The sequence below is a fragment of the Ambystoma mexicanum genome, chromosome 8, assembly GCF_040938575.1.
Source record: "Ambystoma mexicanum isolate Mex_15411 chromosome 8, UKY_AmexF1_1, whole genome shotgun sequence".
NCBI classification, from domain to species: Eukaryota; Metazoa; Chordata; class Amphibia; order Caudata; family Ambystomatidae; genus Ambystoma; species Ambystoma mexicanum.
Window position 1 is genome coordinate 1,222,464,004 of NC_090929.1, and position 27,994 is coordinate 1,222,491,997.

General features: G+C 45.5%; 1 protein-coding gene across 2 annotated transcripts in view; it reads left to right on the top strand.

Annotated features, from left to right (window-relative positions):
• SLC16A12 (solute carrier family 16 member 12) overlaps positions 1-27,994 on the top strand; it is an 867,838-nt gene that overhangs the window by 340,907 nt on the left and 498,937 nt on the right. The window lies entirely within an intron of this gene.

Here is a 27,994-nt window from a genome sequence, read left to right on the forward strand (position 1 = left end):
ACCGTTCCAGAATGGTTTTATTTGAAAATAAGTGAAAGCTTGCACTATATGCCGTTAAACAGCAGGCGTGTTTGTTTCTGGCATTCACCTTACTGCGGACCCGAAGCTGGTCTCTGCCAGGTCAGCTCCAACCTCACATCAAGGTGAGCTATTGTAAAACGTCTGGGTTGCTGTTATTTTTTCAGTAGCCTTCTTGGGACACCACCCATTCCCAAGCCCCTTAATAGCCCTGCTCATGCACTAATCAGATTTTTTCTTTTGTATTGAAGCAACATAACGTGAAAATACTGCAGGCCCAGCTGAACTTGCAGTTAATGGGTAGGTGGGAGAAGGGGTGTACCTGCCTAAAGGGAACTCTGGAGATTTCCTGGTAGGACTCTGCAACCTGGGCCACTTTTGTGTGCTGACTCCTATTTTATTTCTTAGTTCTCTCATAGGGAAAGGATTGGGCTTGTTGCAAATGTGTAGTATGGGTCCACTTTTAAAATTATTTTCTGGGCCTCGTTTGTTTCCCAGTCCACCTCTGGGTTGGAGGGGTGGGTTTAATCTCTAGAATTCCCCCTAAAAGGTGCGAATGGTGGGTGATCAGAAAAGGGAGGTGCATAAATCTTCCTGCTGTGCGGGGTCAATGAATGAAAGTAATGGGAGTGGTTTATAATATATTTTGCATTTTCTTTCACTGTCTTTCTTTCAGCATTTACACGTGGTGGGGGTGGAATGGAGGGAAGGCAGGACTCAGGCATAGGGTTTGCATTGTGTGTGGGAGGCGATGTGGCAATGGGGTTTGAGGGGAGCGGGGGTGGGGGGCAGTAGGGAACATAGTTCCACTACTTCTTTGCGTACAATTTGACCACTGCTTTTGATAAGTCTGTATTCTACCGTTTAACTCGCTATTCTACGGTGTCAATCTATTCTACGGTGTCAATCAGCGCTGGTCATTGGGCCGGCTCTCGCCGGATCTACGATCCGGCACCAGTTGTGTAGCCGGATCTCGGGATCCGCCCAGAGTCATGCTCTGCCTGGGTAACTTAAAAAAAAAAAAAAAACGCCTGCGACGGCCAGGAGTAGGGGGCGGAGCAGCACCTTGCAGAGCTCGCGGTATAATCTGCCCTGTACTGTTTGTGCTCAGTGCTCGCACAGGGCAGATTAGATCTCTGAGCCCCCACCTTGGTGGGCTCGGAGTCTAATCTGTCCGATGGTGCAAGCGGACTATGCCCACTGCACAGACCCGAGTGCTTTAATTTTCATTGTACACCCCTTTCCTTTGTCTCTCTGGTGTTTGTTCTTAGTTGGTTATACTTATTTGTAAAACCAACTAAGAACAAACACCAGAGAGACACACGGAGCCAGCACACATTCGATTCTGACCTCTAAAAAATGCAGCACAACAGATACGTTATATATTTTGTGATGTGCTGCATTTTTTAGAGGCCAGATTTTAATGTGTGCTGGCTCCGGTGACCCTGTGTAATTTGTCTTGTTTTGGTTCGTGCAGGAGTAAAAGTGTGGTTTGTGAGTGATGCTCTGGGTAAATGTTATGCGCCTGCATACTCACTGCCAGGGTTGGACTGGAGCATAAAATTATCCCGGCTCCAATGCAAAAGTGGCCCACAGTTGCACATGGCCATTCATTCCTTTTGTGCTAGAATGTTTGTAATTGCTGTTTTAAACTATCATTTTGGACATTTCATTTGTTCCGCCCCTCTCTAAACCCTGCCTCCTCAGACACTGCCCCCCCGCCCCTAAACTCCACCCCAACCCCGGGCCTTGTGGGATCCCCCACCAACTTTTTTCCATTTCCACCACTGGTGTCAATGAAGTAAATTACTTTGTTGTAATTTACTTCGTGGGGGTTTCTTCGAAACACTTCGAATATGTGCATACATTTGTTGGGTAAGGGGCGAAAGGGTGGCAGGGAGAGGTTTGGGGGGAGCTGGTAGTGTAGATTAAGAAGTGCAGTAACATTTCGAGAAAAAAAAACGACGTGCAAATTACAACGAAGTGATTGTGGTTCGGTAGTCAGTGCTCCGATAAGATCACAATTAGATGAAGCTGTACTGACCACTGGCATACCTCCAAAAGGCTCGACTAATACTGCTGACAGACTGCCACTTGCAGCCTGTGATGACAACACGCGCGTCTATTTGCTGGTTATGGGTTCAAGTCAGAGCGCACTTTCAAATAACGATTAAAAGCCTGAGCTGAATGAGACACAATATTCGGAAGGTTGTAGTAGTACGCACTCAACTAATTAACTACTAGACTTCGCATCGACTGTGCCAGGCCCCAGGTAATTGTGCCCCAGTGCAGCGTTGGAAAATGACGTAGATCCCAGCACTGGTTGCACTAGGCCTGGGTTAAGCATACAAACTTGTTGACTACTGATTGGGAGGAACGGAGGGCTCTACTGGACTGAAGGCTTCTATTCCTGCACTTACTTTCACATCGCCCCCTGCATTGGAATCCCTGTCCCTTTAAGGCACGAGGAGACACTGCTAGAAAGGGAAGCGCGCTGTGACGTGGCCTGCTGTGGTCCAGTGCTATTGGGTGTGCCCGTTGTTCACAGTCACCAAACTACACCAAGCTGTTGTAAGTACGACTTCAGCGCTGATATTCATTTTTTGACAACAGCCATTTTCCTAGAGCATTTGCATGCCACTCTACGCAAAGCGCTGACACACAGGTCAGGTATGCCACTGAGGCAACAGCTGATGGCCGGCATCTGGATGACCCGAGGAATAAAATGTCACCATGGTTTTCGCCAGGACTTAAGATCAAGGAGCGCTTTCCCAGGCATGTTTTAAATAGAATGCCGAATGCTTCCCTTGAAATTAGCGTGTACATCCTGCTTAAGGCAAAACGGCTTCTCATATGCTGCTGATTAAAAACAAGCACATCCTCAGCCTTTATTTAATTGCAAAATGCCTCTTCCACCCCCTGCATTTCAAGCCAATTCCCCACAAGAGACTTTGAGAAGGAGGCAGAACAGCAAACATATTGACAGCGTTTTTACTCTGCCCGTCCCGAGTGCTTATTATCTTTGCAATCGCCATCTCCTTTCATAGTAAAACTATTGCCAACTTTAGTAATACGATACTTTGTTTAGAACGCTCATATTTCCAAGTTGTTTCTAAGAACCAGGTGTGCCTAAGGAGAGAGTGCGTGTGAGGCAAGACGTTCTTACTTATGACGCATTCAATAAGGAATTATTATAATTATTGTTTGCAAAGGAGATTACACATAGTTTGGTACAGATTTCCCACAACTGAAATATCTTTTGCATCAAAGCGTGCAAAAGATGAAGTACTGAAGGGGAGAATGTGTATTTATTTGCAGAACAATGGTCATTTCTATCAGTAATGACTTACAATAACACATTTACAGATGGCAGAGGCTCTTACAGGGAGGGTGGCAGTGCCACGGCCCAAAGATGAGAAGAAGTTGTGAGCCAGTTTGTGAGGGTGTGAACAAATTGGGACATAGACCAGAAACAAAACAAAACAAAGAAATAAATATATGAAATAGGTGATATTAACCTAGCAGTATTGTTCAAATGTATACAATTGCATTATTATGTAACACTGAAGGGGGTGGTGATGTCAGGTAGAAAGGGTAGGGAGAAGGCGGTGGGAGCTTCCCTTTTGGCAATTAAGTGACATTTTTGCCACACTTTGAAGAGATCCACACTCGGGAAGGTAGCGAGAAAGAACAGAAGCGCAGCAGGCATGAGGGCAGGGGGTGCATGGGACAGTGAGGTTAAATGCAAAGGATGAGTGGAGCAGGTGAGATTGTGATTAGACAGATACATACAGCTTGGTTCCGAGAAGCACGACTATTGATTGCATTGTACACTAGGAGAATGAACTTGAAAAGGGAGTCATTGTGCATGAAAAGCCATCCAGAATGGCTATCGTAGGTATAATTAGGGGAAGGATCTGGGTAGGCAATAGAGATTGTAGGTTGAGAACTTGAGGACTTTGTCTGAAGGGTGAAAGGGAGGTCGAGATGTAGACACGAGTAGTAGCCTCGTTTGCCAGGTATGATGTTGGAAATTAGTGTTTTTGTAGAGTGATGAGTAAGAAATTGATTAATTTTATGAATGTTGAGGAGGTCAACACAAGTAGCATAAGCGGTGGTAGTGATGAATTGCTGTAGCTGGCGGTCAGTATTAAAGAGGACCCAAAAGTTGCAAGTCTTCGGAAAGTAGCAAGAGATTAAAACAGGAATTAGGGATGGGAGAGTAGGGATGACATTGGAAGCCCAGAGAAAGTTCACTTCAGTTTTTGAAGAGTTCACCATGGGGCAGCAGAGAGCTGTCCAGTAATAGATTGCAGTTAGACAGTTGGTAGTCCTTTCTAAGATGACTGGTGAGAAGGAGGAAAAGGAGAAAAGCGTTGGTGTGTCCTCAGCAAAGAGGTTTTAGTGAAAGCCAAAGGACGATAAAAGTCTTGCTAGGTCTGAGGTGTAGATGGGGAAGAGCAGAGGTCCAAGCACTTATTGATCCTTAGGGGCCACCGACAGGGTTAGAGATTTGCAAGTTCCAGGAGATTTTAAAGGAGCCACCTTGCAGATTGAAGGCAATCAAGGTGAGAGCAGGTTTGCAAAAAACAAATGACCGGAGAGTGAGGAGGAGGAGGAGAGAGAAGTGGTAGAGAGGGGTGGGCCGGGAAGGGGGTCAACGGGGCAATTGCCCCCCAGGATGGCTGTATGGTTGCTCCCTGGGCCAGAGCAGAAAAATGTTAAAAGAAAGAAATTGGAAAAGGTAAAATCCTCCAGAATCCAGCCTTCCTCCTTGTAACCGAGTGCTGCAAAGCCTGCTCGGCTTCTTTTTAGGTGAAGTGAGACACTCATCTTGATCTCAGCAATGTTCCAGATGTGCCTGGGTATCCCTTCATGTGGGCCTCCAAGTGGGTTAGTGAGAGGGAGAAGAGCCTAGTCACAGCGGCCATGTCTGCACTTTTGGGCACAATTGTAAAAATACACACAGAAAGGTGCAACATTCAGGTATTCATTGTTAGTAGATTGCAAAATAAGGGGGACATTCAGAGTTGGGCAGAGTTTTAAAAAAAATACCACTGGAGAAAGCTCACCACAGCCAACTGTGGCATTTCTTAAAATATATCAAATTCAGAGATTACCACGGGTGGAGGTGGTATTTTTAGAAAATCTCTGGCGGTATTACATATGCCACATCTGCCGGTGGTACCATAAAAAACAGGTTTTTGAAAAGCATTTTTTTAAGCTATAGATTATGATTTGATAAGGCATTTGTAATGCACCCATACACAAGTGTTTCAAGGCGCAACAAGGCAAGGAAGGGGGAACAGAGGGAGGACAGAGACAACGATCTTACTAGGCCAAGTGACATTGAGATCACACAAATGCAGGCGAGTCAGGAGGGGAAAAGTACCACAGGAAAGAGGAAGAGGCAGTGCTGTACATGGGATCAAAACAATAACAAGAAGTGCGGCCAGTAGGTGGCAGGTGCAAGGGTAAGTGCAGACAGCAGGTGTCCAAAGGTGCAGGTAGGGGGACTGTAGGGTTACAGATACAGACCCAAGTGCAAGGGTTGCCAGGAGGCAGTGCGGGTGTGCAACTGGGTGGGCAGTGACTTGGACCCTAAATTAGAGGGTAACCAGGTGACCAGTGCAGTATCAGACATGAAATCAGCAGGGGAAAGGAAGAGAGAAGGCAGAAGCAATGAGGAAGGTCTTGAGGTGTTTGAGGAACCAGAGATGGTTCTGCTCAAGTTTCAAAGAGGGAGGGAGGGAGGCTGTTCCAGAGGGAGGCCCCAGCTGAAGAAAGAAATCTACCACCAACTTGTTGCTTGGATAAGCGACTGACCCTGAGGAAGTTGGAGGTGGAGGAGCGAAGAGCTCGAGTAGGAAGGTATTTATGAAGAGAGAGTTGGAGGTATTGAGGACCCAGGCCGCAGAAGGCCTTGTGGCAAATACAGAGGTTCTTGAACTTAATCCTTGCAGCAACTGGGAGCCAATGCAGAGATTTCAGCGCTGGAGAGATACGATCCCTGGGCTTGAGGCCAAGGACAAGTCTCGCAGTCCTGTTCTGGATGAGTTGCAGAGGGCGGAGAGTAGAAGCAGGCAGATTTAGAAAGAGGCTGTTGCAGTAATCCAGCCTAGAGAGAACCAGAGCTCTAGAGACAGTGAGCTACTGGGGGAAGCAGAGGAAAGGAAGAATACCTCTGAGGAGATGTAGCTGGTAGTTTGGCATCTCCTCACATCAGAGATGTGAGGAGAAAAGGAGAGTGTGGAGTCGAAGATGACCCGAGGTTCTTAGCCTCAGAGGTAGGAGCAGGAAGGGGACCAAGGGAGGCTTGCCAGAGAGTGACAGGAAAGGAGGGGGCAATCTCTGTTTTACTGGAATTAAGGCAGAGATCGTTGGCAGCACACCACTCCCGGATAGCAGATAGACAGTTAGAGATGAGAAAAGGAGAAGAGGTTGCAGAGGGGAGCCTGAAAACAACCTGAGTGCCATCCGCATAGCAGTGAAAGTTGGAGCAGAAATAGGCAATGCAGTGGGCGAGAGGTGCCAGGTATTGGTTGAACAGCCAGGGAGAGAGGTTAGACCCCTGGGGAACATCACAGGTAGAGAGTGAGATAGTGGAAAGGAAGGACCCAAGTTTGACCTGGGAGTGCTGATCAGAGAGGAACGAGGTCAGCCAGGCCAGGTCCTGATCGGTGATACCCAGGTTATCACGGAGATGATTGAGCAGGATGGCATGGTTGACTGTGTCAAAGGCAGAAGAGACATTGAGTAAGATGAGGAGAGAGGTGTGGGATATATTGACCCACTGCGCTATGCTATGCGGCATCACCCTGCCAGTTATGGGGAAAGAAACAGCAACAATGGCGGCAAAACCATTGTGCTCGTCAAAAACCTACAAAAACAGTGTGCCTCAGCACACAAAAAGAGTGATGCACAACCTGCCACCCATGTTGCATGTGCAATGGAATAGAACACATCCTGCAGGAATGTGCCAGTGGGTCCCATGACCAGCAAACAGAGTGCACAGAGAAAAGCAGCACTTTGCAAATGAAACCCAAAAATGTGCCTACAATTGTCATTTGCTTTGTTCCCAAAACTCCAAAATGCCTACAATACAACACTTTTCAACATTCACAATCTTGCCTGGTGCTAAAAGTCATGTATCTAATGAAGCATTGTAAACATACAAAGTCCTGATATGAAGAGCAAAACATTCATCAGAAAACTGGATTGTCTGAAAACTGACAGCCATACCAAAATCTGGGTGCAGTACCCTGTGCCGCCTGAATGACAGCTGTCAGAGGAGACTGAGAAAGCTTTAAAATAACCTACAACTAAAAAAAAGGGTCTGCTGAATTAGCAACATAAACAGGATTGTTGCCAAAAAGGAATACAGATTAGTTGTGTTTTGATTCCACAGATTTCAAGGCCAAGAAAGAAATGTATTTGTATGTGATGCAACAGATGTGGGTTTTGCTAAGTTTAAAAAGTTAATTAGCTTGGCTGAAGTTGCCATAACTTGAAAAGCAGGTTTTTCTCCCAGAAGGAAGGCCTTCTCTCAGCAGGAACTCACGGGGAGGTGTTAATTGCGGGGTTTGAACAGACTCTGATCCAAAGGGCAAAGGAACAATGGCCATCCTCCAACCCAGGACATTGAAGGTGCGAAAGGCTGTAAAACTGCTGCAGCACAGGAAACTCCTGGCTGACAGAAGCAAATTCCAAAGGAGGGGGACACCACATGCTTCAAGGAGTGACAAAGACTGACCATTTGGTATTAACAGGATATGCAATGGACATTTTTAGAAGGTGTATAACTTATTATCAAAATCAGAAAATGGCAGATTAATTAACCTAATTCTTAGCACTAGCTTTGAAAATTTAGTACAACCGTGTAGCTTATTCTGAACATGAATGGCAATAAATGTGGGTTTTTGGCATCTGTATTTCCGCTAGAATTGTGAAACTTTATACACTCATTCCCATGTTAAACACACACATTTGTGGAAACTTGCATAAAAATTGAAAAGTGTGTTCATATGGAAAAGGGCAAAATTCTGTAGAAAGGGGAGACATGATCCCACAGCTACGGGGTTTTGAGGAAAAGCTGATGTGTAAAATATGCAATCTGTATATGTGATTTTTATAGAGGTTGCACATGTGTAAATATGTATTTTGTCAAAATTAGACTTTGTGTTCCAGTGGCTAGGGGTGGATTCTCAGCATCATAAAATTACACCATGAAGATGACACCCTGTTTCCCTCCTCCTATCAAAGCAGAGAGTAGACTCTGACCCAATCACCTTTCACAGGGGCAGCTTAGCTAACCCGCCTCATACACCCCGTTGTGATGTCATTTTTAAGGCATAAATAGAGACAGCAGAGAGCAGATAGGGACTCCTTGATCCAGCCACCTTCCTGATTCCTGCAAAACACTCTGATCCAGCTTTCTACATCCAGCTTTAAATATTCTTCCAGATCCAGATGCCAAATCTCTTGCCAGCAATATAGACTATTGCTTTCCAGCAAGGCACAAATCCTCAAATTTATTCTCCCCACTCAGTAAAGCACTGTGTGGGTGAGAAGGCCTTTTGAACCAGTATTCAGAAATTCTCTGGTTTCCACCACTAGGCTTGCCTGAGGAACTCGCCATCCAGCTGATCCAAATACCCACAGACTAGGAGAGCAGATCATGTGCCAATCCGGCGACCGGCCTAGATGATCCAGTCCCGTGCCTGATGTGCTGTATTCTTAGACCAGACCCCATTGATGACCAGAACTGATGGTCCCATTTAAAAATGTATCCAGTGAGTATAAATAGGAAGAATTGTGTCACATAGCATATGTACTTTGCATAGTCTTATCCCTATTTCCAACCCATCCTATCTTTCCTTCAGAACCAGTATTGTTAGAACTATCCTTGCGCTGCCCATTTTCTCATCTGAAGAAGTTGGGTTTTCTTACCAGGTGGTCACCCTGATCCAGTGATTGTAATCCCTGTGTGGTATTCGCTTCTTCATAGTCATCCCCTAGTATAAGCAAACTTATTTGTCATTTTTAAAAGTGCATTTCTGTTTTTCATTCTCGCGCCTATTTTACAAAAACGACCTTGACTAAAACCTCCATAACTCCCTCAGTTATTGTGATAGAAACGAAATTTCAACTCCTACTTGTAGCCAACATCCATACCTATTCATAGAACCCAAGATTGTCCCGCAAATATTGCACACTGAAAGGTTTGCAGCAAATGTTCAGTTTGAGAAATTTTTACACATGTAAAATAGCTTTTAATTGCTTCCAACTTGGACCTTAAGATTTCCATCGTTTTCTGTTGACCAAATCAGTGATTGTGCTTGTGTGCAACTATCCAAAGTGGCTCCCGTAAGAATTTATAACAATTTCAGCAATTTTGACCATATTTGATGTTTTTGCCCAGTCCATTCTAAAGTCAATCTTGAAAGCCACTCTGACAGCTGAAAGTCAATTCCGTATTCTCTTGTGTTTGAAAGGGGGAAAGTGGGACTGATATTCTGTTTGATTTGTGCCATTCCTGAATACCTGCTCGCTCCTCCTATCTCCTTACATTGCCTATTGGGGAGTTATGGGGTGTTGCAGGGGGAACTGCTAACCACAGTGCTATCTGATCTGAACCAACACAAAAGTAGTATTTTCTGTGCTGCAATTGTTTTGCTATTACCTATTCCTAGTGTACTAAAGATATTATTCAGTGTTCTGTCACCCCATTGGTGATTGTTGTATATCTATTAAAACATATTGTGATTACATTTTAAATACATAAATAAATATTTACCTTTGCAAAACAGCTTCCTGGTTCAGTGTGACCGGGGGGGGGTTCCTGGAGAAGGGTGATATGAGGTGTATATTGTTCAGAATAATGAACTTTTAGACAAAAATAAATAAGGACTTCAGTTGTGCACTACATGCTGAGATTTGACTTGGGTGTGTGCCGGATGTAAATCGCTTACAGAGGGGAGATTAGAATCAAGGTTAGAGAGCAGGTCTTCGTGGATGTTCAGGAGAGCAATTTACGTGCTTCTGGCTGCTCTGATGTCATGGAGTCAACCAACAGATTCAGTGTGAAGATTAAGCTGGGAGATGGCCATCTTTTCCAGGAGTTTGCCCAGGAAAGGAGTTATGGAAATCGGGTGATAATTAGCCGGGCAGGAGCTCATAGCCCTAATATACATTTGGTATGCCCAAAAGGGTCCATTCTGACCCTTTTATGCATTGAATGGGTATGGTTGTGAAGGGAAATCAGAGATGCCAACCTTTGCACCCACTTACCATGGATCCTTCTAAACACATGTCCATTGTATTGAAAGAAAACACCTGTGAACAGAAGGTCCTTCTGCATCCCATCAAGCTTTTTGGCATCTGTGAATGGTGACACTGAGACTGGAACAAAGGAACAGACGCCTGGATGCTTTTCACAGTCATCTTTAATACAAGTACACAAGACACACTGGAAGGGCACACAGCAGCCTTTTGACTTCCCCTTCTTATATAGGCTTTTCTGAATGATGCAATACCCACATGGAAATTCAGGGCTCATCTTGAATAGGTCCTTTCATCCAGAGAAAAGTCCCCCGTATCTTTTGATTGGGTGGCTCATCTGTTACTCACCAAGCCCACATTAGATCACTCTTGCCATCCAATTGCTGACTGTCACATAGACTGATACGCTTATTTTAGACCCAGCCAGACACAATTACACATCCTTCAACACCTGCAAAAAACAATTCTTATCTTCTCTCGAGGTCCTGCCAAATTTATTTGGCAGCCCATAGCGTGGAAACCCCAATGAGCTCATTTGTTTGTTGCCAAGTAATTCAGCTGATCTGTACTAATTGGTAACTTCCTTACACTTATCTGATTCATGTCTGCTTCCCTTGAGAAATTCCAAATGTAATCTCCAGACTCAATTATTTCACAGTGAGATGCCAGTTTCCAAAATGTATTTTTACATATTCATGATATGTGAATAATACTGGTGACACTCTTCACTTCCTGAGTCATTCTGACCCAAACAATGCATCACCCACATGCACTTTTTTACCTAAAAATAAAAACGCTACAATTCTGATTTCGGCAATACTGGAAGAATTGATCATCCTAACATGTTATCTATACTCATTTGGGGTGGGTGGGTGGGGGGAGGGGTCTGCACCCCACTACACCTGAACTTCCATTCTATAGAGTAAAAAAAATCCCCAAATCGGGGCCAAGGGTTTTTTTAACTCCATCTCTTGGGCAGATTTTCAGCAGAAAGTCTTCCTAAAAAACTGCAACCGGTATTCCAATTGATTACTGTTTGTGATATTTGTTTAATCCCTTAATTGGGCAGACTGTAAAATCAGCAGTATTTGCCAAATACCATAGATATTACAACCACCACTAAGCTCTGAATGGCCCCCTGACATTTTGTTTTTTTTGTTCATCCAGAACACTCTTATCTATCAAACAAAGGACAAACATACAAATCAACAACATATTCACATAGATACATAGTCACATGAACACAGCTGCATCCTTCCACATATACTTTGCCCTGTCACAAACACACTCAAACACATCACCAGAGTCAAACAAACAGAAAATAAACACATACACACCGATACACACACTCTATGTTGCATTAAAACAAAATTACATTTAATAGGTCGGTCTTCCTCTCTCTCTCTCAGTAGATCCCAGCCCTTCTCCATTCAAAGTTCCCTCCGCTTCCATGATCTGAAATATGCAGTCAACCTTCAGAGTGCATTGTATGAGAACAAAAAAAGGCAAAGGGCCCCTTTGCGTCTTTTGCTCTGCAGTGTCCAAGTGCATACTCCATAACTACATTTACCAGCAAGACCTTGAACACTGCTTCTTGTCATGTCTGAGATAGACTGACTGGAAAATCAAAGTGGTCTACTGTTTACATGTGAGACAGGTCAATGGAAGGGGGTGAGCGACAAGGATTTGGTGACAGCAATATGGGCACTGTTTCCTGCTGTGGTTTCTTATAGATCCCTTGCTGCCATATTGCCCACTGTCCCGCTCCATTGTTGTTAGCTCCCTGTTCCCTAGTTTATCTGCTTCCCTCGCTGGGCTCTTCCTCCTATGATACTAAAGCACTCAGTTGCTTTCTGAAGCTAGGTCTGTCCTCAATAAATATAATAATAATAATAATAATAATAATAATAATAATAATAATAATAATAATAATAATAAGTACAAATAATAATAGTATTAATAATACAATGGAGTGTGAGCTAGGGAAGGGGATTGATTTAATGGTAAAGGTAAGGCACAAAAGGGGAACGGAAGTCTGAAAGGAAGGAACCGGTATGTAAAACAGGGTAACTGAAACAGTACAAATCTGGAAAGGTAGGTCAGACGATTGAAGGATTGTTGCTGAGATGTGTGCCTAACCTACAAGCCAATGCACTCGATTGCATTACTGGCTTAACCCATTCCTTTTTTCTGACAAAGTGATGCATACTTGCTTAATGGATATATGATTCAATAAATATTTCTCTTGTATTTTGTCAGGTTGCTTCATAATACGACCTGGTGCTTTGATAGATAGATGTATACAAGAGTGTCCTAGTTTAGCTCTTGAATAACAACTCTACAGAAAGCTTTTTGGTGGTAGTATGGGGCCACTTTGAACATTATTTTCAGGGCCTCTCTTGGTTCCCAGTCCACCTTTGGGTTGGGTTCTACTATTTATGATGGAAGAGGAGATCTAGTCTACTCTGCTGTGTAAATCTCAAACTGCAGAAACAGGAAGCAAGGGCTTAAAACCCCACCTTCCACAATTGACACATTACTTAATCCTGAGCACATTACCTTTGATCACTGTGCCTTGTTTTCCGTAACTATATCTAGGGAAAGTCTCACTCATATAGGTTTATAATCGATAATGCTACTCCATAAATACATATTAACCATTTATATAATGCATACTTGATTAGGCAATATGCCAAGCAAGGTACTTATGTTGTAGGGAGGTGAGTAGACAGGGTGCCAAGTATACGTTTGTGTTTTGCAGTGGGGAGGCAGGAAGCCACGTTTGGGCCTTTTGCCGTATTATTATCTTAGAATGAAGCCAGACCCCCTTGACTTGACTACCAATGATTTCTCTACCTTCTTCATCTTTTTACATTGGTCTAAAACGAAAGATGGGCTGGAATTGAATGTGATGGGAGATGTATGTAACCTGCTGTGTAATCCCAGTTTTCCTATTTTGCCTTGTGAAATCATGTTAGCACGTTCGGTGTGTGTGGAAAGTGCCCTGCATGCCGGGTTGTGAAGAAAACACAAGCATAATTGAAAGATAAGTTTCCTAAAAGGAAAGTAATATCAATAATGTTTACTGTATACACTTGAGAATGTGTGGGTGGCAGGGAAGTTTGTATTGTGCTTAGGTTTTCTGGAAGTTGGAACTGCTGCATTGTGGCGCTGGGCCAGTGCACTATGGGCCAGACAATTGAGCTAGCCCCCCAGCCCTGTAGTTGCCAGTCCCCCTTTGGCGCTGAATTGAAGTGCATCTCCACAGCCATTATACTAAAGGTACTTATCAATCCAGTTGAAGACCACCCACTCAAGGACTATTGAATAATGGGGAAGCTAATACACGGGGCGATAGTTTGCATGTTCTTTGGGGTCAGCAGAAGCGTACAGCAGTTGCCAATTTGAAAGTGGCAGGGAACAACATTCCAGCGGGGAGAGAGAGAGAGGTTTATTGAGAGGCCATCCTCAACACTCCTTCCCTCCCAACTCAAGGTGTCATGCAACAAACTGTTTAATGGATTATTTTATTCAGCCCTATCTCCAATTCATCTAATTCCCCCTTGATCCCTCTGCCTGAGCTACCAATGAGCCAAGAACTAGGCTGGTGTACAGGAAATATGTTTAGGCTCATTGGGATTAAATGTTACAAAACTCACACTGAAATGTCAAACAACACTTTATTAATGGCACAACACGATAAACTTCTCTCAACATGAATACATCACAAACGTGAGTTGAAAATAACACAACTCACAATTTTTTACTTTCTACAAATTACACTTCAAGAAATAATTAGTGTTGGTCAGTGAACACATTGATAGATGTAATGCTGTGAAATTTCAATTTTCCTGCGTGCTTAAAAGCTAGCAATTTATTTTTTTACAAATTTGTGCAAATGCGTATAGCAATTATTATTTCACCCACACATTGATTTTAAAATGAACACAGGGTGGTTTAGCAGTTTGTTTTTCAGACCCCCACCCTACTATTGTCTGGGATGGTTTGAGAATATAGGATCTCAGCACACACCCTCACTTAAAGGCTGGTGTTAGGGGAAAGTTGGACAAAAAGATTGGACTGATTCAAGAACAAAGACACTCGTCTTCCTTAAAGAAGTCGGGGTCAACAGGACAAAAAGGATTACACAATTAAATTATATGATGGATGCCTCATGAAAACCTCCAAGTCTTGAAATGATGCTGTAGTCTAGAAGATCCACCTCCAGTGCGAAAACCACATATTGACTTCAATTGATAATATATTTTTTATCCCAGGTCATGGTTTCAGTTCGACAGCAAACATAGTGTCCAATAGGAATTTTTTCAGGTTTTATTTGACCACAGACAGAGTTAGAACAGAATGCCTTCAGCTTGGCACAAAAAGAAATCCTTATAACACATTGTTTTTAACTAAACACAGAGAAGAAAAGCCAAGACGTGTTTCAACCTTTCATAGGTTTTCATCAGGGATACGTTACATAATTTCTACAAAAGGCAGCATTGAACCCCATATGGGGACTGTCCCAAGAGATAGGGGATGTAAGGGAGAGCAAACAAGGAGAAACAAAAACAAAATTGAAATGTCAGTTAATTCTGTTTCACCTCTATACTCTGTCATACTTATATCACATGCAACTCTATTCAAATATACTCTTAACCTCTTCATGTCTTAATTACTTAAACAACCACCTAAAAGTACCATGCCTGTAATCATACATTTAAACAAAAGTGCCACCTCTTTTTGTGATGTTCAACTCTAATCGCCCTAATACCACTGTTCCAGACCAACTATGGCCTGGCTCTTTCACCACCATCACCAGAAATCACTATGTATTGGAAGTGCACCGTTCGAATTCAAATGGTAATAGCTCACCTATAATGTGGAATTAAATATGCCTTAACTACAGAAAGCAGTTATTATTAAAAGGATATGGCAAGTTTTGTGACATTATAAAGGAAATCAGACTTCTACCTTGTTCCTCTATTTAATCATGGGACGCCTCTTTGACATGCAGTATCCTCATAACAATTGCACAAGGTACTTTATCCCGTATGCAAATCACATAGAGGAGCCTCATTGTTTAGTAACATGCTAATTGCATGAGGGGACCACAAACATTGGCATTCTGTGGTGTCAGTTCCTCTCGATCAATTTTGAGCTTGTTCGTGCAACAAAGGGTAATGATACAAAGAGTAATGATGGCTCTCGTTACAAGTTTAGCAGTAGTTATGTTGGAATTACCCCAAAACATGTTACTGTTTTCACCACTGGGTCCATCAGATTTACTGCGTGGAAACAGCTGTATTAATACCCATTTGTGGAGTCTTTAGGACTATATATGGATTTAATTGTGTTTACCGTGAGCGGCAATTCCACTGCAGTAAACCTAATGATTTTGGAGGTAAAGTGGAGGATTCAAGTTCAGCTTTTTGCTAGAGGTGAATCCTTCACTTTACTTCCAAACTCGGAATTCAGTGGGGTGGGACACTCGTGGTGAAGTGGTGATCATTCTGTGACTGCCATTTTACCGGCATTTTTTCCTGCACCACCAACTCGTAATGACGCCCGATGTCAGAAATTCGGTGGGCCCAGGTTTCCGTGAATGTTTGCAGTTCGACCTGCAACCTGATTGACTAGCTAGCGCCTTTCTGCAGGGTGTGATTGTATTTGAGAGTTACACTTCGAAATACCACTCTTTTTTTCTTCCAGAATGGCTGTTTTATTGATACATATCGCCACTCTTTTTAAAACCACAATATCCCTGATTCCCGACCAGTACAGCTCTGCGAGACACTGCATATGGTACCACATGGTATTTCATCGTGATTCAGCTGCACACACATGCTCTGTCCACAATATGCACAGGCATCTGTGGCTGAGTGTATGCTCATATGTGCGCAGGCATACATCATTTCTGGAGTGTTGGTTGACCAGAGATTAGAATCCTCAATCGGAAGGTAAGCCGCGTCAGGAGCTCTGGGCTACCCAGCGATTATCTCATATACATTTTTCTTTCCTTTTTAATAATTATGATAATTCTTTGCGCAATATAAACTGCTGTTTCCTTTTTCAGAAATCCCCAGTTGCTGTTTGGGAGAAGATTGGTCAAGAAAAGCCAAAAACAAATCATAGTATACCATCATTGCAAAAAATAAAAATAAATGCTTGATAAAGATGTGCTTTTTTTGTTCAGTCATACAATACAATATAAAATAAGGGTTCCAGTGCAGTAATTCACAATATGTTAACTACAGTATATTTGATATGATAGGTTATTTATAACGTGCTTAATACCCAGAGGTTTCTAAGCTCGGATCCCGGGATCGAACCTGTGGTGCTCTGTGTCGTCTTGCTTCCAAGGCGAGCGCTGCCCCTGAGCATCCTTCCTGAGATTTCCGACTATAAACACTATACAGTAGGTACTTAAAACCTGATGCATCAATAGTCTATGGGAATTTGCACAGGCCTACACCCATATATTTAGATTGAGTAATTTTGACAACTGTGATTTGTAGCACAATGAAATGCTAAAAACGGTGTTGTCTTTTTAAAAAAACAATTTGATGTTTCTTATTACAAAGATGTTCGTGGCTGAATTGGACTGCACCAGAGTTCTGCTTTGGATTTCTGCTTAGGTTGACTTTTGTTTGAGCTGAGAACTTATGTGCTTGCAATTGTAAAATGCACTGGTCCTTGATTGGGATCTGGTGTTTATTGTTACATCTATGGAGCCCTATCAGATATCAGTGGTTGCTGGACAGCAGTCATGTGTCATCCAGTGAGCTTATTGTTGCTTGTCTCCTAGCACCAGCCTATTGCTCCCCCTACTCATTGCTGTATGAAGTTGGGGTGGAATATGTGGGGTTTCATCAGGTTCACATAATTTACGAAAAATGTGGGGGCCGAAAGAGTGAGTTAACAGGGAAGTGCCCTTACTCTATGAACATGATACCACAAAATGTAGGGCAAATGCCGATTGTGATTCTGATTTGGTTAAAACCAAAACACATCTGATCTCCAAAAGCAGGCAACCCGCCTGCTTTATGGATAAAACTACTGTGGTTGAGGGCAGAATTTTTTTTGAAGGGAGACAACAAAAGACTGCTGTGGATTTTGCCACTCGAAGACACAACAAGGCTGTGAGAGAGGACAGAAAGGGATAGAGTTGAATTTCTAGATATCCCTTCCGCCTACCCAAATCTGTCCCTGTGTAGCGCTGGTATATCGCCTACAAATAGGAGACAGAATAAGAAAATTAACTATTTACTTCTAGTTGGTGTTAATAACATTCAGCCTTGTTGAAGTCATGCTCCTCAACCACTCTCTTCCACTATGTGTCTTTTTTGGAAGAGACAAATAGCCAGGTTTACACTCGGTAGTGTAGTGGTTGGGTGTGTACACATCCACTGGGTTATAAAATCTTTAATGACCCTGGGATTGTGTAACAACCACACACATCGAAGTTTTAAAAAAAAAAAACACAAATACAAACACAACGTATAAAAACTCACAAATTGTGTTTTTAAACCAACATAAAGACGATCCTCCCTTCAATATGAGTTTTCTAGATGTTATCTAGGAGGTAGGTCTAATTAGTACATACCAATAGTTGGGCTTCAAGCAAAGAAAGAAGGCGGGAGAGTTACTTTACCACCTCCTTAGTGTGTCTTTTGGCTGGGACAGACGGGTGACCCTGTGTAACAGAAAACAATATGTACATGTCACTGTTTGGTTAATAACTGCCAATCATGGCTTTCGAATGAACAGTTCTATTAGTACTATTCAAACTATAAATACACAACACAAGATATGATTGATTCTTGTCTTTTATCATAATTTGCAATCTGGTGTTAGTCTATGTTCCATTTACTGTTTTCCCAACGGGTATCCCCACTTTGTATTTTTTCACCTGCTGGTGTATTTTGTAGTCTATGCATGCCATTTGCAGAGTATTATTCAACAGAGCCCTGGTGTATACAATATCTATAACATATATATATACATCATGTCGCGTTGGCGACCATTGAGGGTCACTAACCTGATTGTAACAGTTGACTTGACATGGTGTTTTCGTCTGGGCTCATGTGGAAAAGATTCCTACTGTAAATTGTGTCCACGGTGGTCAGAGGTGGAGTCCTGACCTGGTAAGAGTGAACTGGGATTAGTAAGCACCCTATCTCTATGTCCTGGTCTTTTTAGTCTCAGAATTTTAAACCAATTGTAAAGCAATGCGGGGAGCGGGAAAAACAGCCCGGAGCCGAAAAGTGTGTGATGCAGGTCACTTGCTCCCGGGCCGTAATCCCTCCGCATTTGTCTTTGTTTCTGGCCCGTGGGTACTAGGTCTTACCTGGTTGTTTCAGGTGCTATGTGCTATAGTTCGTCCATGTACGAAAGGACATCTGCAGCATCCGTCTGCCCGGCCCGTTGTGCAGTCCGTCACAGGTCATGTGACTGTTACCGAACGCATTGCGTTATATTATTTAACCTGAGCGTGCGTTCGAAATCCGCCACAGATCATGTGATGGCTGCCAGGGATTTGTATGCCATTATAACTGTCAGCAGTGCATGCATTTTAAAGGTGTCAATAGCTAAGTGTGGTTCCACATAGACATTGTACATATCGCTGAAACCGGTAGACAGTAATTGCTACAGTCTATAGATACGAATGCAATTTTCTATAAATGAGCAATTTTTTACCTCACTTCATTATATGCAGTAAGAATAACATCTAGGGAAACTCAGATTGAAGGGAGGATCGTCTTTATGTTGGTTTAAAAACACAATTTGTGAGTTTTTATACGTTGTGTTTGTATTTGTGTTTCTTCTTTTTTAAACTTCGATGTGTGTGGTTGTTACACAATCCCGGGGTCATTAAAGATTTTATAACCCAGTGGATGTGTACACACCCAACCACTACACTACCGAGTGTAAACCTGGCTATTTGTCTCTTCCAATACAGACACATAGTGGAAGAGAGTGGTTGAGGAGCATGACTTCAACAAGGCTGAATGTTATTAACAACAACTAGAAGTAAATAGTTTATTTTCTTATTCTGTCTCCTATTTGTAGGCGATACACCAGCGCTACACAGGGACAGATTTGGGTAGGAGGAAGGGATATCTAGAAATTCAACTCTATCCCTTTCTGTCCTCTCTCACAGCCTTGTTGTGTCTGCGAGTGGCAAAATCCACAGCAGTCTTTTGTTGTCTCCCTTCAAAACAAATTCTGCCCTCAATCACAGTAGTTTTATCCATAAAGCAGGCGGGTTGCCTGCTTTTGGAGATCAGACGTGTTTTGGTTTTAACCAAATCAGAATCACAGTCGGCATTTGCCCTACATTTTTTGGTATTCGTCAGGTTCACAACAGTGCATTCTATCAATCTGAATTTGTTTCTAAACGGAGAGATGCCTTGAATGTGACTATTCATGTGTAAGCCTCTTTACAGATGCAGGATTTGCCTTTATACCTTTGTGCTATCTGCCTTGTTGCATTCCGAGGAGTCATTATATTTAGCCAGTACTCAGATCAATCCCTCTTAAGCAACCAATGCTCATAGGGAAATTGGCAAATTCATACATCTCTCCAGTGGTCGAAATAAACCATACATTGTTCAAAATGAACATCACCATTCAAATACCGCGAACAATGCTCTTTTCTTTTGCTTTATTAAACTGAAACTTTCTGTCCATTATTAACAAAAATCATTCTCTTTGTATGGGGCATGTTGTCATGAATGTGACTGCAAGGCAATGGAAGGTTGTTTCTTCTAGCTTCTGCACAAGTAACTCTGCCAATCTTTTGATATTATTTCTGTTTTTATCGCACGACCTGCTCTGCTGTGCTACCTAGAAGCCTCAGTACCCAGATGCTGTTCTTCAGGCCACCCTTAACCCACAACAGCCATACAGGGTATTTTGCACTTCCGTTGCATCACAAATAGACAGGAACGAATGCCCTGTTAGACCATTCCTTCAAGGTGAACCCCCCATGTTATCCAACAGAGGCAAAAAGAAAACAATGTGTACGTTAGATCGTTTATAGTTCAGCTGTTTAACTCTCTGCTCCTTCTGGCAGAGTACATGTGGTGCTTACCATACTTGGTAGAACTTTGGGGCAGATTGGTGTCTGTTCATCCAATCTGAGGAGGGATTACACGACCCGTCAGCGTGATAATGCCTCAGCAGAGGCAGAATGGCAGTGCATATTGGGAAAACACCAATAGCATCTACTTCATATATAAATATATATGAGGATGAGGGCTAAATTACAGAGATGCATTATATGTTATTGCTATTATTTTGACTATAAAAACCATGTACAGGTAATGAAAACCTAAGGTGTGATTTGGGTAACGTTTTGGTAGTATATGTGAAGAGGCTGAGGCCTGAACACATTAATTTTCCCTGCAACCAGTTCAATCTCTTCTAGATGAGCCAGCAGCGGAGTGAAATCATTCCAGGGGAACATGCACATCTTTTTTTTGTTTTATTTTAATTTTGTTTATTGGCATTTCAACTTTCCAACAGTAACAGCACCAATCCCAAACTTCCACCACCCGGCCCCGCCCCCCACCCTAGGATCCTCACACCAAGAGCTTTGTAGTCGAAAAGTCCGAAGAAACCCAAGATGCAACACAAAGGATGTCTAATGTACACAGTCCTCAGGGCGGGGACACGTTTGCACCCAGTGATCTTCATGCAGAAATACGGGGTCAATTCCCAAGCTCTGCAGTTCGTTCTTGGTTAACATATCACATAAACAGCAACTGCAAACCAAACCCCTACCTACCAACCCTCCCTACCACCCCCCCCCCGACATGGCACATAACTGTTCAACACATTTTCGGTCTGATCCAAGCACACAGTAAATAAATCATACAATGAGACAATAAAAGGTATTCACCCTGCAGAGACAGATTCCCAAACCACACAGCATCTGGGGGGTGGAACCTAATTCAATGCAACTCCACCCTCTCCCCCAATGTTCCAAAAGACCAGGGTCACTTCATTGTAACGCAAGACTCACGGGGGCCAGACCCCTCAGTCAGACGATAATAAATTCAAGGACCCCTGTGATGTGGTGCCCGGTTCCCCGCCACCCTTGTTCAGGAGGTATGACGTATACGCATCCCACATTCTGGCGTCATTCCTGCCCTTCCCAGATATCACGCCCCACTGCAGCTCCATGTCATTACAGTACATAATGTCTTGAGACCATTGATCAATCATTGGGGCAGTACTCTTACCACACCCCAAAGCGACCCTACGCTTGGCAAGGATCAGTAGGAGGCTTATTAACTTCCGGAACCCTTTCGGTACCTGGGCAGTGTAACCCAACAAACCTATCACCGCATCCGGAGCACATCGCTGACCCATAACCTGCTCTATCACATCGAACACCCCTCCCCAAGATTGAGCCAGCGATGGACATTCCCACGCCACGTGGAGAAAGTCTGCAGGTTCATACCCACACCTAATAAAGGCCGCTGTCCTGTGAGGGAAATATCGATGCAGTTGAACCGGAGAGTAATAATATTGATGCAAAAATTTAAAATGAACAAGTTTAAAATTAGTGTTGATAGCCCCTTTTTTGTGCCTTGACAACAATACGACCATACATCCTCCAAGATCTCCCTGCCTAGCAGTTTTTCCCACTCAGTCCTCGGTGACACCACGGACTGTGACCTACCCTCCGACACCGTTGTGTATAGCTCCGAGAGCAACCTCCGATCCAGGTCACCCCTGACCACCCTATCTAGCAGTTTGGCCATCTGAGGCTGCTCCGGAAAAGCCGGGAAGAGCCGCTGCAGCATCACCCGCAGCCTATAGTACAGAAATATATCCAGCGCAGACAGCGCCCTTTTGCCCCTCAAGTGCTCAACAGTAATAAATCTACCACCCGGAAACAAGTCCGCAAACTTGGTGAGTCCCAGCCGCTTCGTCAGAGCAACATAACCTACTTCACTCGTCATGGGCACCCCCGGAATATATATACTCGGAAGATCCGGTGAGTAAAGTGTTCCCCCTTTCGGTACATGCTCTAGCCAAGACCAAGCCCTGCACGTTAACTCCACCAAATTCCGGACCACCCCAGACCGAGTCTGGGCTGTCAGAATAACTGATCTTAGCAATGCCAAGGAAGCAATTGACCTCTCCACCTCAACATGTCTATGTTCAGCCTCCAACCCATACCAGTATCTTAGATAGCTAGCCTGGGCCACATAATAGTACAGTTCAAAATCAGGCAAGGCCAAACCCCCCTTATGGACAGGTGGAATGAGCGTATCCCACACCACTCGCGCCTGCTTCCCAGCCCAAAGAAATCGAGACACTGCCGATTTAAGGTCTTGAAAAAACTTCTTAGGTATCCGAATGGGCACGTTAAGAAACACATATAAGAACCGGGGAAGAATGGACATCTTAACCACAGAGACCCTACCAAACAGGTTGAGCGGGAGTGAAGCCCACCTGTGCATTGCTACCTTAGCCTGCTGCAGAGTCGCCTCATAGTTACTGCGATAAAACTCCCCCTCAGACCTAGCCAAGGTAATTCCCAAGTACCGAGTCCTAAGCATATTCCACTGAAACCCCCACCCGTCCTGAAAGCGAACCAGCCCATCCGTCAATGGAAATATTACCGACTTTCCAGGATTCACCCTTAACCCCGAGAGTTCCCCAAATTGCTGAATATCTGACATGACCGGGTCTAAGTTAACCTCAGGATGGCACAAAAACAAGACCATGGGCCTCATTACAACACCGGCGCTAAACCATGGCGCTATTAGCACCATGGTTGGTGCCGGTGTTGTAACAAGTCTGCCATGGTGAAATGGGGAAATACCGCCCCATTCCAAGGTTGGCGGGGCGGTATTTCCCCATTTCACCATGGCCCGTCCCCATTCCCATTTTTGCCCCATAGGGCTCATTGGGAATGGGGAAGGCGGCAATTACGGTACTGCAAATTGCGGTACCGTAATTGCCTGCAAGGTCCCTTTGCGGGTCCCTACTTTAACGGCTGGTCCAGACCAGCCGTTCAGGTCGGGTCCCGCAAAGGGACCTCGTAGTAAGGCGCTAAGTAGTTAACGGCGCCGCAGCCTTTTACGGCGCCGTTAACGACTTAGCGCCTGGGTCGTAATGAGGCCCCATGTCATCTGCGTACAACGAAATCACCACTTTGTGAGTGTGTAACTGAATCCCTCTATGAATATGGAACTCCCTCACTCTCTCAGCCCAAGGATCTATCGCTAAAACGAACAACAAGGGGGATAGGGGGCACCCCTGCCATGTTCCCCTTTCAAGTGGGATTAATGTGGTCATCTGCCCATTGACCCGCACCCTTGCGACCGGCTTTGCATATAATAATAACACCAAGGCCAGAAAGGACTCCCCCAGACCCAGCCTTCTCAGAACCGTAAATAAGAATGGCCATTCAATAGAATCAAAAGCCTTGGTGGCATCTAATAAAACTGCAGCCGCCGGGACCTCGCTCGGCAAGGCGGCCATCAGCCCAAACATCCGCCTCAAGCCAAACGATGTCGACCGGCCAGGGATAAAGCCCGCCTGATCCGCTCGAACCAACGTAGACATCAGCGGAGACAAACGAGACGCCAAGATTTTGGCCAAGATCTTATTATCCAAGTTGATCAAAGAGATCGGGCGGTAGGAGAACACTCCCCTTCGGGCTTTCCCAGTTTCAATAGTACCACCACCAGAGCTTCCCTGAGAGAATCTGGTAACCGACCCACAAGCACCACCTCCTGATATACCCGCAGTATATAAGGCGCTAACTTGTCAGCAAAACACTTATAGAACTCCGAAGTTCAGGCCCGGGGACTTCCTGTTAGGCAACAACTTTATGACCTCCATCACCTCACTCAACGACACTGGCCTGTTTAGCCACTCCCTCTGCTCCTCCACGCGCCAAAACAACCCCACCTGGTCAAGGTATGCGTCAACATCCGCCTGCGAGGCAGAGAACTGGGTAGCGTACAGGCGAGTGTAAAATGTGTGGAACTCTCGAAGTATCGCCTCGTCCTCAGAATGCGTTGTCCTCTCCTCATCCGTAATTGCCGTCACCCTGCCTCCCGACGTATTCAAGCGTGTGGCCTTAGCTAGCAACCTACCCGGAGCTTGACCCGCACCATACTTCCGAGGGGCAGACCTATCCCACAAATATTTGACCTCCCGCTGGGCCAACTAACGGCATTTCTGAAGGTGTGCCATTATCTCGCTCTGCTGAGCCCTGGAAGGAGCAGGAGCAGCCCTCTGCGGGGCACGTATCTCCTCTTCTTCCTTCGCCAAGTCCCTATGTATCCCCTTCAGTAGATCTGCCTCCTTAGCAATGCACACCCCCCGTATCACACACTTGAACTCTTCCCACAGGGTACCAACCCGTGAAACCGAACCCTCATTCACCTCAAAATATTCATCTATAGCTTTCCCCAACTCATCCCTAAAAACCACATCTGTGAGCTCATCGCTCTTAAATCGCCACAGCTGCCTCCCCTCAACCCGCCCCCTCAGCCGAACCACCAAAACAACCGGAGCATGATCCGAGAGACTGCGAGCCAGAATTCCCACCTCGGATACCTGTCCCAAAAGATTTTCAGACACCAAGAAGTAATCCAGGCGTGCCGCTGAGTTGTGTGGTGCAGAATAATGCGTGTATTGAAGCACCTCCGGGTTCTGCACCCTCCACACATCCGCCAATCGCCACACCTCTTGTTTGCCCCGGAGTTTGACAGAGCACCTGCTGTCCAAACGCGGGTGGTGCCCCGTCCGGTCCCGAGCAGGGTCCAGCACCGCGTTAAAATCCCCGACCCACAATACCTCTCCCAAAGGTATGTCTGCAAGGTGTCGTTCAACCCACTTCAGCGACTAAGATGTATCCTGGTTGGGGCCATAATAGCAAACAAACGTGTAGAGCCTCCCCTGAATAACCCCCTGGACTATAACTACCCTACCCTCCTGATCCTGCAGCAACTTAGACAAACGAAAGCCCATCGACCTATGCACCAACAAAAATATCTGCGGCACCCCCAGCATTTGCCAAACTTGGTCTCTGACTCCGTCGTCAGGTGGGTCTCCTGGAGAAAGGCCAACTCCACCTGATGACGCCGCAGGTATTGCAGTACTTTCTGACATTTCAGAGGACTATTAAGCCCCCGCACATTCCAAGTTAAAAACTTAAGTGTCGCCATTGTCAAACTTCGTAAACCCTACCATGGATGCAGCAACCAACCTACCGAAGAAGTGTACACCTCGTGCCATCGGACCCCCTCTTTCCCCAACCAACAACTCCTCTCCGTCCCAACCCCCCTCCCCTACCGACAACCCACAACTTGTCGGTGTCTACTCAACACCCACCCCCCCAAATCCCTCCATAACCACCCCCCATTTATGCCAGACACCCCAACCCTCCAGCAATTCAACAACCCACAACATAATATCATCCAGCTTTCGCTCTGGGGGAAGCTACAAGCCCGACCCCCCAGCACCCTATTATAGATCTCCCAACTTCAACCTTGAAAAAACAACCCTGAATGTCTTGCCAGCGCCAGTAATCCAAGACCAGCCATACTCCCGCCCCCACATCAGACCCAAATATTGCCTCACTGTCCAGGGTCTTCCGGCAGCATGAGTCTGGAAAAAGAGGGACTTGCCCTTATGGTCCACTCGGAGCTGAGCCGGGTATAACATAGCATTTTTCATATTTCTGGCCCTTAACATCCAAAAAGTCTTCCGGGTAGCTTGCACCTTGTCCGAAAAGTCAGGGAAAAATCTGATGACATCCCCTTTGTAAGTGACAGTGCCTTTTTCCCTCGCCTTCCGAAGCATGGTGTCCCTGTCACGGTAGTTCAACAGGCGAGCTATCAACGGCCTACGAGGGGCTCACGGAAACGGCGCTTTCCACTGGGAATTCTATGAGCCCTTTCCACCACACATATTGGGGAGAACCCCTCCGGGCCCAATACCTCCTTCAGAAAGCCTTCAACCAAGCTCTCCATGTCCCTCTGGTCCACCGATTCTGCCAGGCCCACAATCCTGACGTTATGCCTCCTTGAGCGTGATTCAAATTCCTCCTGCTTCTCCCTAAACTCCTTCAAAGCCTTCTGCAGCCCAGCCATTGCTCCCGACACCGAGCTTGCAACGTCCTCCACTCCGGAGATCCGTCCCTCCGCCTCGTCCAACCATTCCCCATGCTTGTCTTAACGGACCTGCATGTGGTCCACCTTGCAGGTCAGCGTATCCAGCTTCCCATCGAGAGACTGTATCCCAGACTGTAACTGCACCAGCATGACCTTAATATCCTGAAGCGCAGATGAGGGATCCATACCAAAGGCCGGAGTGCACTGCTCCGAGAGGTCTGCCATTGCCCCATTGGATTTAGCCTGGGCGGGTACTTCAAAATTTTGCTTGGCCTGCTGTTTACCACCCTTGCCCACCTTCGACATTTTGCGTGAGTGGGCAGCACCAACCCCCTCCGGCACCCTTAATGTCCCACACAGCTCACTCCTCACCTGTGCCAAGAGCCCAGAAGAACCACAAGGGGGGGAGACAGGCGTGGGGCCCCCGCAGCACCGCAAACGTTGAAATACAGGTATCAGCGCGGATCAGCAGGCGAATAAATCATTCCAAGCATACAAAAGCAGGTGGACCCTCAAATCCAACCCCACCGAGCTCACCAGGATATGTTGGGTTGCCCACGTGTCCATAGCACCTTCAATCTCTGGGAGGGCTCCAAAACCCCTCCGGCCTCCGAGCCCGTTACTAGGGCTATGCCCGAGTCAGCCGAAGAGTCCAAACGGCAGGGCATTCACCAGCACTCCCCCGCTCCTGTCCGCAGCCTCCAGGGAGCTCGGAGGGGGAGACCGCAGCCGCGGCCCTCCGCGCGCCAGCCGGCATCGCTAGCAGAGGCCACAGCACCGCGCAGCCTCCCCGCTGCAAAAGTCCCCCCGATCCCACACCGGATCAGTCCTCCGCAGCAGCCAGGCCCCGCCGCGCCTCCTCTGCAGTAGGCAGACTACCCCGCCGAGTCTGCTCTCCCTCGGGACGGCCCACAGCCCAGCGGCCGTCACCGCAGTGCCCAGGCGGCCACAGCACCACCACCACACCAATGTCTCCACGTCCGGGGTGGCTCCTCCTAAGCCTGCACCAACAATCCGCAAGCAGGGGGCCAGGCGCTGCGCTCCTTCGTCGTCCCGAAAGGGACAGCTCACAGCCCTTCCAAGCAGGTCCACAATGCGGCGGCCTCACCCGCCCCAGGGCTGCCCCTCCTCCACTCCACACAGGAACCTCCGGCCATGAAACAGGAGCCGCACCACCGAAAATAAACACCACCCAATGTTCCTGAGGGGCACAAAGGTGTCCAGCGCCAGGCGTACCACACCAGGGTGCCAAATCAGCCAGAAAGTCAGCAGGATAACGTCCGGATGTCGAAGGGTGCTGGAGAACTTCACAGACCTGCGGCCATCTTGGTCGGGCTCTCGAGCACCCCCGGGGAACATCCACATCTGATCATGGCAGATGGCGAGGCGGGCTTAATCAAAATCCTTTCATCCTTTCTTCATAATGTCTGCTGGTGGGCATTACAACCCAAGATGCAAACCAGGCCTTTCACTCTATCAAGTGAAATTCCTTGAGTTGAATGTAACTTGTATGATTGTGTTTCTCCTTTATATTCATGGTCTAT